Source organism: Leuciscus leuciscus (assembly GCF_965113295.1).
Source record: "Leuciscus leuciscus genome assembly, chromosome: 20".
Taxonomy (NCBI): Eukaryota; Metazoa; Chordata; class Actinopteri; order Cypriniformes; family Leuciscidae; genus Leuciscus; species Leuciscus leuciscus.
Genome location: NC_138744.1, coordinates 9,093,522 through 9,108,084, shown reverse-complemented (window position 1 = coordinate 9,108,084; position 14,563 = coordinate 9,093,522). Strand labels below are relative to the sequence as shown.

The following is a 14,563-nucleotide window of genomic DNA, read 5'->3' as shown; positions in this document are numbered from 1 at the left end:
ATGCTTTTTTGAACTCTTTATGTATGCCATAACATTGTTCATCTGCTGTCTCTATTTTTCTGCAGACCTTTGATAAAATGTGAATGTGAATGAAGAGGAAAACCTCTCATTTGGTTCTTGACTGTGTAATTGTGGTCAGACTAGTAATTTTGCATAGGGATGTTGAATTTGTGTAAGCTAGTGCGTCAGTGCTAGACTGCCACTGGAAAAAGGACTTATGCAATCAGAAAGGAACGGACAATCGATTTTACCTACTTCAAATGACAGACTCTGGCTATTTTAAGGTTTGAAATGCACATTTATACAGAAGAAAATCTGAATGTTTTTGGAATTTTTCAATTCCATCATCCTCACAAACACACAATCTCTCAGATGGACAAATCATTACAAGCTGCTGGTAAACAACTTAGATACTCAATTGTCTTTTCTGCTCTAGCTAATCACATTTATATGGAAAACTGTAAATCTCTCTGTACATTATTTCACATTTCTGTAGCTAATTGTAAATGGGGGTCAGTTTGCAGTGTGAAGAGAGAGCAGAACCCTGTGGGTGTTTGTAAGCTCAGGACCGGCGAATCTCTGATGTACTTGAGACACAACCACTTGTGCAATTAAAGTGATCCTCATGTAACGTCCCTGAATTCTGAGTGTTCATATCATAGCAAAATTTCTATTTAGTTTTTCCAGGTTGCGTCCATTGCTGGACGGCTGAGAAGAGTCTGTTGTCATTATACAGTACGAGAGCGGCCTCTAGAGACGAAATAAAAACTATCACTGACGCCTCGTGGAGTTTGTTTTGACACACGAGACTAGTGACGAGAGTAAGCAAATTGTATCCTCGCTCATGTAGCCGACAGAAACATAAAACACATACACTATACATAGGTACATTTCAATGCTGTGGCCTTTGTGTAGATATTTAAAGATGGCTATCTTTAAGCATGACTTTTTGGATTTATATGAAATGGTAACGTAAGAGTCCATATGTAACATTAACTAAGGTTGATAAAAGTATTGTTTGTTAATTTCAACATTTACTAATACATTTTTACATTTTAAAGCTGTATTTCTTAATATTAATTAATGCACTATGAACTAACATTAATGATCAAGGTATAATTCATATATAATTTTTTATATTTTAAAAGGACAGTACATTTTCATGGTTCAGTGCTGTTTTGCAATTTTTGTAATAAAGTTCAGCACTATTTTACATGTTATGTTTGGTTTCATTCAGTATCCAGTTTAAAAACTATTTGTTGATTAATCAGTTATCTATGGAAGCTTGTTTCCGCCACAGAATAAAACATTTTAAAAGATAATTGCGACTTTTTATCTCACAATTGCGAGTTTACAGCTCACAATTCTGACTTTATTTCTCAGAATTGCGAGATATAAAGTCAGAATTGCGTGAAATAAAGTCGCAATTACGTGTTATAAAGTCAGAATTGCGAGATATAAAGTCAGAATTGCGTGAAATAAAGTCGCAATTACGTGTTATAAAGTCAGAATTGCGAGATATAAAGTCAGAATTGCGTGAAATAGTCGCAATTGCGTGTTATAAAGTCAGAATTGCGAGATAGGCCTATAAAGTCAGAATTGAGTGTTATAAAGTCTACGACTTTTTGACTTTTTTCTCACAATTGCGACTTTATATCACGCAATTCTGACTTTATAACACGCAATTGCGAGTTTATATCTCGCAATTCTGACATCTTTTCTCAGAATTGTGAGATATAAACTCACAATAGTGAGATATAAACAATTCTAAGGGGAAAAAAAGACGGGACTTTTTTTTTTTTTTTTTAGAATAGTTTATATCTCACAATTCTGACTTTATATCTCGCAATTCTGACTTTATATCTCACAATTCTGACTTTTTTTCTCAGAATTCTGACTTTATATGTCGCAATTGCGACTTTATTTCTCAGAATTGCGACTTTAGGCTATATCTCACAATTGCGACTTTATTTCTCAGAATTCTGACTTTATATCTCGCAATTCTGACTTTATATCTCGCAATTGCGACTTTATTTCTCAGAATTCTGACTTTATATCTCGCAATTCTGACTTTATATCTCGCAATTGCGACTTTATTTTTCAGAATTGCGACTTTATTTCTCACAATTCTGACTTCATATCTCGCAATTCTGAGAAAAAATTTCACAATTCTGACTTGATATATCGCAATTGTGAGAAAAAAACTCAGAATTGTGAGATAAAAAGTCGCAATTATTATTATTTATTTATTATTCAGTGGCGGAAACAAGCTTCCATAGTTATCAGACCAACCTAGTTATCGGTAAAAATCCACTATTGGTCGACCTCTTGTCTCATTTGCCATCATTAAATTAGCAAGAATTGTTCATCAGAAATGGGCAGAGTTTTCATCTCAAAAGGCATATCAGTCTATCACACTATAAGGAATAAATTCACTCCAAATGCATATTTTTAATCCATAAATATATTCTAGACTATTCTTGTATTCAAGCCAACCTAGAAATGAATCAATTATATATTAAATTAAACTTTAATTGAATATTTATTTATTATTCATTAAATTAATAATTAAATACTATTGTCAAATGAACCATAAATATTCTGTGTCAGTGTGTGGTTTGCACATTTACACTGAAATAAATCAATTGGTGCAAATACACTGTACTGAGGGAGCTGTAAGAACACAACAAAACTCAGCAGGTGCTGCGTGTGCCAAACCGCATGTGGCCTGAAACGTAAGCAGTCTGACTGACAGGAGACAGGAGAAGCCACTGATTGGTTATGAGCCAAGTAGGGCGTGTTGCCATGGCAGTATAGAAACGTTCCACCTGGTTAGGACTGTGTCAAGAGGTGTCAATGCATTCCTCACACCCCGAACAGAAATGAGAAGGTGTTACCAGGATCTTCCTAATCAGGCTGTCTGAAGCTGAAGGATGAGCCCCAGGAGTGCTTCATCTCAGACCGGGGTTATTAACTAAAACCATACATAATAAACATTAACTGAAAAAGCTTAGTTAACTAGTTATTTTATTTCAACTATAGTTGTCAAAACAAGATTTTTCTATTCCATTTAGTTTAATTTGATAAATAGTAAAAAAATAAAAAAATAAAAAATAACACGGAAATTAAATTATAGACATTTATATATGCTGTATATCTAATATTAAAATAACACTGTCTCAGACAAATATCTCATGCTGTGCTGATGCAACGTATTCCAAACTACTCCTGTTATAGATTTGTGAAAGCAGTTTACAGATCTAAAATTCAGCTTAAACTAGTAGTTTATTTTTTTAAAGTTTGGTAGCTGGTTTCTAGCTGGTCTAAACTGGTCCTTAGTTGCTCCAATAGCTTGATGACCATCAAACATGTTCCAAAAATCAGCTTGGACCTGCTAATGACCTTCTCAGACCAGCTAGATAACAGCTAACATGTTCTAAAACACAGCTAATCAAGCAATGCAAAAAAGCACTTTGAATCTGGCGAGAAGGGTTTCCATGGCGACTTCCATGGGAAGGGATACATTGGTGGTACCAAGCAATAATTAATCTCAAGGGTCCTGTAGGGCTGAACCCCACAGCTGTTGAGCTTGTCCATATGTTCCCATACACTACAGGGGGCTGCTGGAGGAGGACATCAACACACAGAAAGAGGAGATAACGTCAAAGCAATTATGATGCTTTTTTGTCCACATTAGAGGTCGTTTATTATTATATTCATCTATGAAAAATTATTTGAGACCCTACCTCTCCCTGCATCCCAATGTGCATACTATCCAAATAGTATGAGAGATGTCCTAAACAAAGGATAGTAAGTTGAAAAGAGTATAATAACGGCTAATATTGCTCACAACCCACTGCGATTTGGAGGAGGTTTATGGTCAGAACTACAAACACGAATAAAAAATGTTTAAAAAACTACAAACATGGCGGATGTGTGCAACCTACGGTTAAGTAGAGACTAGAGAGGTTAAATAAAGGGGTTTGGGTAACTAATAATCAACATTTAACCTGATAAAATATTTATTTAATCTTATCCGTGTTATAATTCAGTCTCAACAACGTGAACTTTTATAAAGATCAGTTTGTCCACTAACTTTTAAATCCATCATTATGCAAAAATATGAGGAAAGATCTCCACATGAAAGACCCACAACTGGCAGTCAGATCAACGTGCTACTTTTTTTCTCTCCAATACGGTAGAAAAAAATATATAAAATAAAAATAATGTGGTGGAGGATGATTGACAGGCCAGTTTACGGTGACAGGATGCACGTGACTATGCGACAGAGCATCGGTTAAAGGGCCCCTATTATGGATTTTTGAAAATGACCTTTCATGTAGTGTGTATAACATAGCTCTAAGTGAATGACATCCTGCAAAGTTTTAAATCTGAAAGTGCACCGTATATAAAGTTATTGGGTCTCATTCATGAAACACGAGCAGAACGAATTTTTGTGTAAATCGTGTGTAAAGTGGTTCTGGCGTAAATTTTCGGATTCATTAAAATGTTCGTATTTTCCAAATGTTAGTTGGTACGAAAGAAATCTACACCTGCTCCCAGCCACGCGTAAATAGTGCGTTTAACATCCGAACGTTTTGCTCATTAATAAGGCTGCATTTTAATTCACCTTAATCGGGTACATATTTACACAGCATTTTGAAAAAATATTATATATAGTAATTACATACGTTTTCTTTTTACTTTTATTACGAGAGCCAGTAATGGCATCTGCAAACGGAACACAAGTCCGCAAGTCTTTTTTAATTTTTTTATATTCAAGCTGTTTATTCATTTTTAAGTCCGCAAGTCACAAGTGTTGCAGTCAAGCTTCATGTCGAACCATTTTCTTTTCACTTCTGGGACTGTTCGATTAACAGATGAAACTCCATTAACTGCATCTGCCAAGCATTTTTACCTAAAGCATTTAGGTAAAAGCATTATTACCTAAAAAATAATTTTTTTTAGGACCTGATACGCCACTATGTACGCTTGAAAATAAAATGTGGCGTTTTGAATGAACTTCTGATAATAAAACTTCTGCATCTGAGAAATTTATCTTCTTCATTCGTTTTTGAGAAGACATATGAAATCCTTCGTTTCGTGTCATTATATAATGCCCATATATAGTTGTCAGTCGGTTTTAATGGGCGGGATTTATGGTAATTGAGAGAATGAACGTGCACGCGTGTCCCATTTATGACTGATTGGAATTCATTAACCCACACACACATTTCACTATCAAATCTGACGTTTACGAAGTATTTGTGAATCAGGAGAAGAATTTTCGGGAATGTCTCTTTACGCGCAAATCACTCGCATATTTACTCATATATTTACGAATGTTTCATGAATGAGACCCATTGTCTTTCAATAGTAAGAGTCGACTCGGAGTCAATTAAATTAATTGTTTTTCAAACGAATCATAAGCCGTTTCGTTGTGACGTCAAGACGAAACATTAGCATATTGCCCGCCCACTTACTGCGCGCGCAGACACCAGGGAAGACTTGAACCTCAAACCTGCAGCTGATTCCTGTGGATACTGGACAGCATCATGTTAAGAAGATGGCGCAGTGCTCTATAATGTGAAGGTAAAGCCAGTTTTTTTTCACTGCCCAAGGACGAGCATGTGAAGAATCAGTGGTTAAAATTCATCTTCACCACGATATCACAGCAGTATAATCCTAAACTTTTGCTGTGTTCCCTTTCTTTTACTGCTTCTCAAATCTCGGAGTTCGATGCAGGATTCACAAACCGCTTGAAAGATGGTGTTCAAAAAACTTTGAGTTTTAGCCTATATTGTGTAGGTCTTGGCTAATTCACGTTATCACTGTCTTACTGAAATACTTCTGCTAATCAGTTGTGGACCACGGTTACCTATAACTGTGTCTATTAATGCAGTTTGTCTGTCATTCTCACTACTTTGAGGAAATATTTGTTTTACCAACGTTTATGTTACAACAGATCATTCACTCTAGAGCTCATCTAATGTTGCATACATGCACTGTTACAGTTTCCACATGTTCACCGCAATATATTAGAAAAATACTCGGTAAATAAAATAGTACAAGTAAAATAATCGGTTTGTTGATGGACATGCACTTGTTAATGCGGATGGTGAGGAATTACAGTTGCAACATCTCATAATGTACCTCAAACTGAGTAGTGTACTGTGTAGTGTAATACTGAGAAACAGTCGAGTCGTCCTTGCGATGGAGGTTCGGGTTGAATGAATAGTTCTTCCAATGTTTCATCATCGCACTCGCGCTTGCATTGATCTGGTCAAATCGAAGTCATTGTTCGTTACTGTGTTTAGTTTACAGTGTAGGAAGCCTCAGGACAGCTGGCGTCAGTGTTGCCAGATTGGAAATGTTCAAGTATCGTACCAGAAGCTCAAAATTATCGTATTTGGAAGAAAATGATCGTACACGAGTCAAACCTGTACAAAATACATAATGAAAATGACAGACAGTCAAGAAATCTCCAACGGGGGGGGGGGGGGGATTATCGTATGAAATTATCGTCCATTATAGGATTTTTTCCATTATTGATCGTACATCGTACAGAGGTCAAAATTATCGTACAAATAAGATAATTATCGTACATCTGGCAACACTGGCTGGCGTTGTTTTGGTAATGGGCGTTTTTGTTTTCGACGCGCTGTACACGGTAGGCCAATCACAACAGACTGAGCTGTCTGGCCAATCAGAGCAGAGTAGGAAAGGAAATTAAACAGTTTTTTTTTTTTTTTTTTTACCTTTGATGCATGTAAACGTTGTAGGAGACTCCAAAACAACATTAGGAAACTTTAAAATAGCATAATAGGGGCCCTTTAAAGACGCAATTTTATGACGTGATAGTATGTCCCAAAGCTTGTCTACTCTTCTACTGCACACTCAAAACAAAAGTAGTACTTTTTCTTCACAAAAAGAGTACATACTTTGTTTTAGGGCATAGTATAAGTAGGCAAATTCGGACGCAGGATCTAAACCTAATTAGGTCAAGCTCCACCCATTAAGATGATGTCCAGAGAGGGGGAGCTAGGTGATATTTGGCTCCATTACAGTGAGCACCACTTGTTAGTTAGACTACTTTTTAAGGGAGTAAAACATATTGTAACAAATTGCTTTTAAAAGTTACTTTCCCCAACACTGGCGGTGACACTAGGACATCATATGCTTATACTTCTGTCTTTTTGTATATGGTAAAAGATGTATGAGGATACTTCCACATCATTAAATACATGTTTATCTTTAATAGTAACGTTACAGGCCCATTTTGAGAGATGTTATAAATACATTGACTGCTTAACAGCCAGCCCTACACATCCCTTATTATATGATATAAAACAGGAAGATTGATAGTCTGTAAATGAGGAGCCAGCATTCGAACTTTGACAGCCAAATCTGACAGTTTATTGGCCCTGCAATGAGTTTAGTTTAAGTTATGCCTTGTTGACAACAACTGGTTTACTATGTCAAAGTATTGTATTCATGCAAAAGCATTATTATTCATACAGATTAAGTACTTCAAAGCCGTGCTACTTCTGAAAACAGAACAATTGCCACTTGGACAGTGATGGTGCAAGCTACAGAGAAAAAATAATATTAGCTAAAGTCAAAAACAAGTATAACAGCTAGCAGCTAGTTACTGCAACACACAACTTCATAATTGTAAAAATATGGAATATTAAAAATAACCAGATGTAATTTGACCAAATTCGTGTTTTAAACATCACCAATAAAATTAAAACCCGAAAAATAAACAACATTACTGATGCTGTGTGTGCACTGAATGATTACCTGCTTCAATAGCACGCCATTTACTGTTAGTTTTTTAATTTTCTTCTGGCTGGGAAATGTTTTACCTGCAGTAACTTACTGGACGTGCTTGCAGTTGTTGTATGTTCTTTTTGGGTAATTTTTTGTCCGAACCTTGATTACCCGTGAACCCAATTAATTTAAAGCAATCGACTCGTAAGAATAAATCATTCCCGAATCGATTCAGATTATTTTGATAACCGGTCACTGATTCATTGATGCAATTGACTCGCAAAAGTGAATCATTCACGAATCGATTCAGACCGTTTTGATAACGTGCGAACGATTCATTGAAAGCAATCCTGTCCATTTGTTAATAATAATGAACAAAGCAAAGACATTAAACATTTTCTTATATATCCTATTTTCTTATATTGTTGTCTGATTAAAACATTTGGGGGAGCTTGAGGAAACTACAGAGGGTGTTTTAGCTGTTTCTGCATTAAATTGTAGTATTTAGCGCCATCTTGTGGAAAGATTCTTCCTTGACAAGCCAACACAGACATGTTTTTAGAAATGGTAGACACTTCAGAATTTGAATTCACCTGATTATTTTTGATTAGCACATTTGAACATTGTTTTTATAACTTGCATAACAGAATCCTGTCCTTGGGGCTAAAGAACAAAGTGTACTCAACATATGAAACCTGTTCAGTCAGAATGACAGTTTTGGTTGTTTGCCGTATTTAAATGTAGGCCTAATCGATCACCACCTGAAGTCGTGGTTGGCAAGGGAAAGTGGTGACTTCCAGATACTTGTCAGAACTTATTCCGTAATAATTCCTCGGATGCATCATGATTTGGCTAACAGGTTCACCGTGTAACTGCTCACAGCTATGAAACTTGAAAAACAAATAGGCTAGATTGCATCCACATTTGAACACAGTTGTATTTGGGAAAGTGGCGATGATAAAACGGGAATAAGAAAAAATCTTCTTACATTTAAAACGTAACCAAATCCTTTTAAAAATAGAATATAAAGGAAAATTAGAAGTGTTTATCTTTTGTGAGATTGTGAAAACAATCCTTACAAAGTAATACATAAGCCACCCGAGTAAGCTATCTTACCTTCCCAGAATCATTTGTTTTCATTCCAATGGGTGAATCTAATGTTTGTGTTAAAACAGTAACGTTCAGTCCATAAAAGTCTGAAAGCTCATTTAAATCAAGCGAAACATGTCAAATTGAAACTGCCGATAAATGTCTAGAGCATGTCTGGATTTGTCTGTATGCGAAACTCATAGCTTCATATTCTTTTAGTGGTTGCTTGCTACAAAAGCTCTTAAGACTATAACAATAAAGAACATAAAAACTAAACCAATGGACATTATTTTAACCTTAAGTCATCTATAAAGAATTTTAAAATAGGGCCTATGCTCTTCATACTTGAAGGGAAAATAGCAAAGAAAATAAATTAACACTTTTGGCCTGAAATGTTATGCAACTGAAAGCGAATGACCCTTGTAGCAATACTGTACTGTTAAACAGGAGTTTTCATGTAACTGTTTTAAGCCCTTCCCAGTCTTGTCTCCCACTCTGTTTCACTTCAGCACACGCTCATATATATAGATAGTAAGAGACAAAGCACTCAGTTCTCCTCTCTCCTCCAGCATGTTCACACGGCTGCTCTTTCTCTGGCTGACTGGGGCTTTGCTGCTGCCCCTGAACTGGGGTAAGTAAAAAACGGACCCCCCTTAACCTGTCACAGACATTCATGCATATTATAAGATGCCATTGTGTCTATACATTTCTTCCGCACAGGAAAATGTGTCTTTCCCTTTGTAGCTCTTCAACTTTATTTGTTTTTATTTGCCTTAACTTGGGTTTATTTAGCAGAAAAGTAGGCCACCGAAGAAATGTCAGAATGCTTTTATGCTGTTTTACTGTTTCTCTTGGCAATTTGAGGAACAACATGTGACAGGGTGATCTGAAAACATGTGGTTAGCCAAGAACACATTATTTATGTCAGTCATGACTGAGAAATGTTGTTTCAAACCTGTATGAATTTCTTTCTTCTGCTGAACACAAAGGAAGATATTTTGAAGACTGTGGGTAACCAGACAGTTGACTTCCATAGTAGGAAAAAAAAAAATACTATGGAAGTCAATGGGGTCCATGTTTGGTTACCGACATTCTTCAAAATATCTTCTTTTGTATTCATCAGAAGAAAGAAATGCATACAGGTTTGAAACGACTTGAGGGTGAGTAAATTATGACCGAATTTTCATTTGGAAGTGAACTAATCCTTTAAGGATCCTAAAAAAAGTGTCACATTTCCCACAAAAAAATGAAGCAGCACAACTGTTTACAATGATAACTAAAAGAAGAAATGTTTCTTGAGCACCAAATGATTTCAGAAGGATCATGTGACACTGAAGACTGAAAATTCAGCTTTTCCATGACAGGAATAAATTACATTTAAAATATATTAAGATAGAAATCAGTCATTTTAAATGTTAATAATATTTTTGAATATTTTTGATCAAATAAATGCAGCCTTGGTGAGCTTTTTAAAAAACCTTACTGAAATCTTACTTACCCAAAACTTTTGAACATTGCTGCATAAACAATAAATTAAATATTTTTATTTATATGAGCAGTTATATGCTACAGTTGCCACTGATGTGATCAAAAAATTTACCGTAGATTTAGTTTGCGTTGATGCCCATCAGAGGGCATCACAAGCGAGCCAGCATTGGGCCTTATCTGTGGTGGGGGGGGCATGACTGGCATGGTTCACATAGATGGCATTATTTTGCTGGGAATTTCCACCGCAATATTGCGGACATTATCTTCATCCGAAAGAATTTGAGAAGGCTTAAACCCTGTTTAACATCCAGAATAGCACTGAAGCCAATATGCCAACAGCACTCAAGAGAGCCTAAGCATAAACACACACACACACACACACACACACACACACACACACACACACACACACACACACACACACACACACACACACACACACACACACACACACACACACACACACACACACACACACACACACACACACACACACACACACACACACACACACACACACTATATCATTGTGTTTATCCATTATTCCAAACCTGTATGACTTTCTGAAAGAAGTTTTGTAAATAAAATAAAATATAAAATAAAAATAATTAAATAAATGTGAATGGTGAATTTGGAGTGACATGAGGGTGAGTTAATGATGACAGAATTCTTTCTAACTATTCCTTTAAATGATGTTATAAAGGCAGACAGTTTTTTAAGTAAATTGCATAACCATGATTTAACCAAGAAAACATGAAGAAACATATCCACACTGGGTTCATCTTACACTCAACAAACTATAGCCCAAGGTAGTGTGTCTCATTAACAAAAGAAAGCGAGGGAGGGAGGAAAGGACAGGATTTTAGGGGGGAAGAAATTGTTGTTTAGTCTTCTTTAAGGTTAGAGCACATCTATATCGTGTTTCTGCCTGTTGTAAAATGTAGGCAAAAATGAGCCTGCCAAATCGATAGATAGTTTGCCAAGGCCAGTCTCATTTGTTTTTGACAGATGTTATGAAGAGGTCTATTCTGTAAAGGCCAGTACCATTAATGTTGCAATAACAAAACCCATTCAACTTTTGTGGTATTTGTCTTTCCAGGAATAATGCAGTCTTTATGAAATTACAGACAACTTGAAATTAGGGCTGTCGTTTTAATGCATTTATTAGTTATGGAGAAGTAACGTTTTATAATAATTTAACGCACCTGCCCCAGGCCTACGTTGTTCAGCTTCTGAAAAAAATCATGAATGTTTATGTGTAATATATATTTTAAGTTGAATCAAATAAAATATTTATTTCTAAAGCTACTTTTTGTAATGTATATTTGATGCTTTTCTAATTTAACACAATAATGACTTTAACATAATATAATTTCTCAGCCAAATTGGATATTCGATTAATTCGATTAATTAATCAGCACATCATGCAATTAAAACTTTTAATCGCTTCACATTCCTACTTAAATTGCATAAAGAAATAAACATTTTCTTTTTGATTGAATCATTGTGCATGGTTGAGAGTGATGGAATCCGACAAAAATGGACTTGCAATGGCATGCTTAAAAATGGAAAATCATCAATAAATGAAAGAAAGAATGTTGAAATTAGAAGGACACAAGTGTTCATTAGCACAGAAAAGTCCATACAAATAGAAAGGTTCATTTGATATTCATCTTAGGCCAAAACAGGACTAAAACAGGTTTGGATCATCTTTCTTCTGGCTGTTTTGTTATCTGACTCTCATTCTCTCAGTGAACACATCATACTGAGGAATGAATAATTGCACCACTGGAACACAAGCCCAGACAAATCATACATTTCCCATTCTTGGCTGCTGAAGTTAAAGATGATATGAAGTTAAAGATGATATTATCAATCAACACAATGAATAATAGTTACTCAACACTCAACTAGTTTTAATTAAGAAAGTTACAACGGCAATAACATCATTCAAATTCAAAGATGTTTTTATTATTTTATTATTTTACACTTTTAACTAAAATAAGATATATTAAAATAACCTTAAAGCTATTTTGTCAGCTAGTTGCCAATGCAACATTTTCATTTTCAATTAGTTTAACTTGATGTACTAAAAACACAAAAACTGATAAAAATAACAAAAAACACACATCAAATTTACTAAAACTTTAATCAAAATGTATGAAAAATTATGAAAACAAAAACAATTCAAAATATTTTATTAATCAAAAAATAATAAAAACTATAATAGTATCTCAATGATATAACTGCCCCCTTTCAAACAATCTACTGCGTGGGCGTACAGCGTAACTGTACATTATCCCTTACATGCTTATTGTTGTATGATTCATTCAAAAGAATCAGAAAGGCATTAGAAAGAATTAAAGCTCTTCTGATAGACATCCCAATGAAATATTAAATCATTTTGTCAAATCCTCTCAGGTACTGCATTTAGCAGTGAAGACGATGAAGATGTGACACCAACACCAGACTACGACTATAACTCTACCTTCGACTACTATATGTACAGTAAGTTACCATTATATTCCTGAAGTCTTCTGAGGTCATTTTCAATACGATCTGAGAGTGAGAGTCCACGGTGTGATTCGAGATACAAAGTATGGGATGAAAAACAACGTTGCCATGGAAGACGGCAAATATTATGAAATAGGCTATCTGACCACTCAATGCCACAATTTTGACCAATCAGAATCGAGCATTCCAGAGGTATGTGTAATAAAAACTACGCATAATGTTGTTAACCAATATTTAGACGCTGTTTTAGCGAACTCACATTTGGTCTGGCTCGATCCAGTTGTACAACTTGTACATTTCCCAATGGATAAAATTGTCTTTTTTTTCTAGAAAATGTGTAATGTTATCAGAGGTTGCAAAAAATCGCAAAATATGTGTATTGCTGTAAATGTAACTGTTTTTTATGGCTTGTTTCCATTTCAGATGTCACCGAAACTGTTAATTATGATATATTTGAAATTCTACTCGATACTCGAAATCCAAGAAATCAAGGGAATACGGTAAAGTGTCATACACTCTCTATTAAGTACTTGTGACAATTGAAATAAATAGAACTAATTTGGCTATTGCTGTCACTGCATAAAGTGAAGGAATTAATAATTAAACAGACACATAAAAGGAAGGATGACAGGAAAGATGAGGTAGAAACTTTAGAATATCTCGCAACTGCTTGATGGCTTTGATTTACCAAGAATGCTGCAGGCCAAATAGGAAATCAAAGAGCAAACTGTCTTGACTGGGAGAAAATATTCTTACTGACTCCTTAATGAACTCTTGCTGTTTTTTAGGATTCAGTGTCAGTGTATAGACACTATGGAATATTAGTAGGATTGATGGTGCTGCTGATCTGCTAGCAAACATGAAAATGACAGTCGACAACGGACCGAACAAAAGTAAGTTGAAACAGCCAAATCACAAGGTCACTTCAAAATTCATCTCTCCTTTATGACGTTTTACAGAACATTCACAACCTGGAGTAAGAAATGCATTGTTCATGCACAAAGTCTATATTTAGTCAAAGCTGGGATTTAGGAAATCTCTATTGATTGCACCGTTCTTCACTGTTAGTATATCATAATAGTCTAGAGAGGCACAACTGTGTGATAATTTATGATCGTGCTACATGTCAGTGTCACAATAACATGTTTTGTTTTATATTTCAAAGATATTATGCAGTGGATGTTATCTAAGAGGAAGAACCGGAACATCCTTTCACTGTCTGCACGCTGTGGCATCAGTATTGACTTTTTCACTGAATTAAAGTCTGGAGCTTTAAAACAACAAAAAAAAAAAAAAAAAACATCCTTATACTAAACATCTGTGTGGTTGAAACTTTTATACTAAACATCTGTGTGGTTGAAACTTTTATATCTAACTTGAAATTATCATTTCATTGCATACTGTTTTGTTTTATATGATTTATTGGGTCTATTCATTATCTGAGGAGCTTTTCTAACAAATGTAACCTTTATTCTCACACTTTTGCAAAAATTTTTGAAATAAATCATTTGTAATATATGCTGGTTTGATTTACATGTCTGCAACTTCCAACTCCAAGTGTGAACTTTATTTATATATTTAACAAATTCTTCATGAAGTACTAAAATAATCATTTAAGAACACAAATATGCAAGCTAAAATCACTGAGAACTGGATAAGAGACAGATGTTGTTATTATTTACATTTAATCATTTAGCAG

The 14,563-nt window shown here is 35.0% G+C and overlaps 1 long non-coding RNA gene across 1 annotated transcript; it reads right to left on the bottom strand.

Annotated features, from left to right (window-relative positions):
- Positions 1-487: 487 nt before the first annotated feature.
- Positions 488-2,999, bottom strand: LOC309483503. The gene is made up of 2 exons (XR_014200576.1): positions 2,293-2,999; positions 488-1,284 (listed from the first exon to the last, which is right to left on the bottom strand). It is a non-coding gene; the product is annotated as an uncharacterized lncRNA (long non-coding RNA).
- Between the last annotated feature and the right edge of the window lie 11,564 nt (positions 3,000-14,563).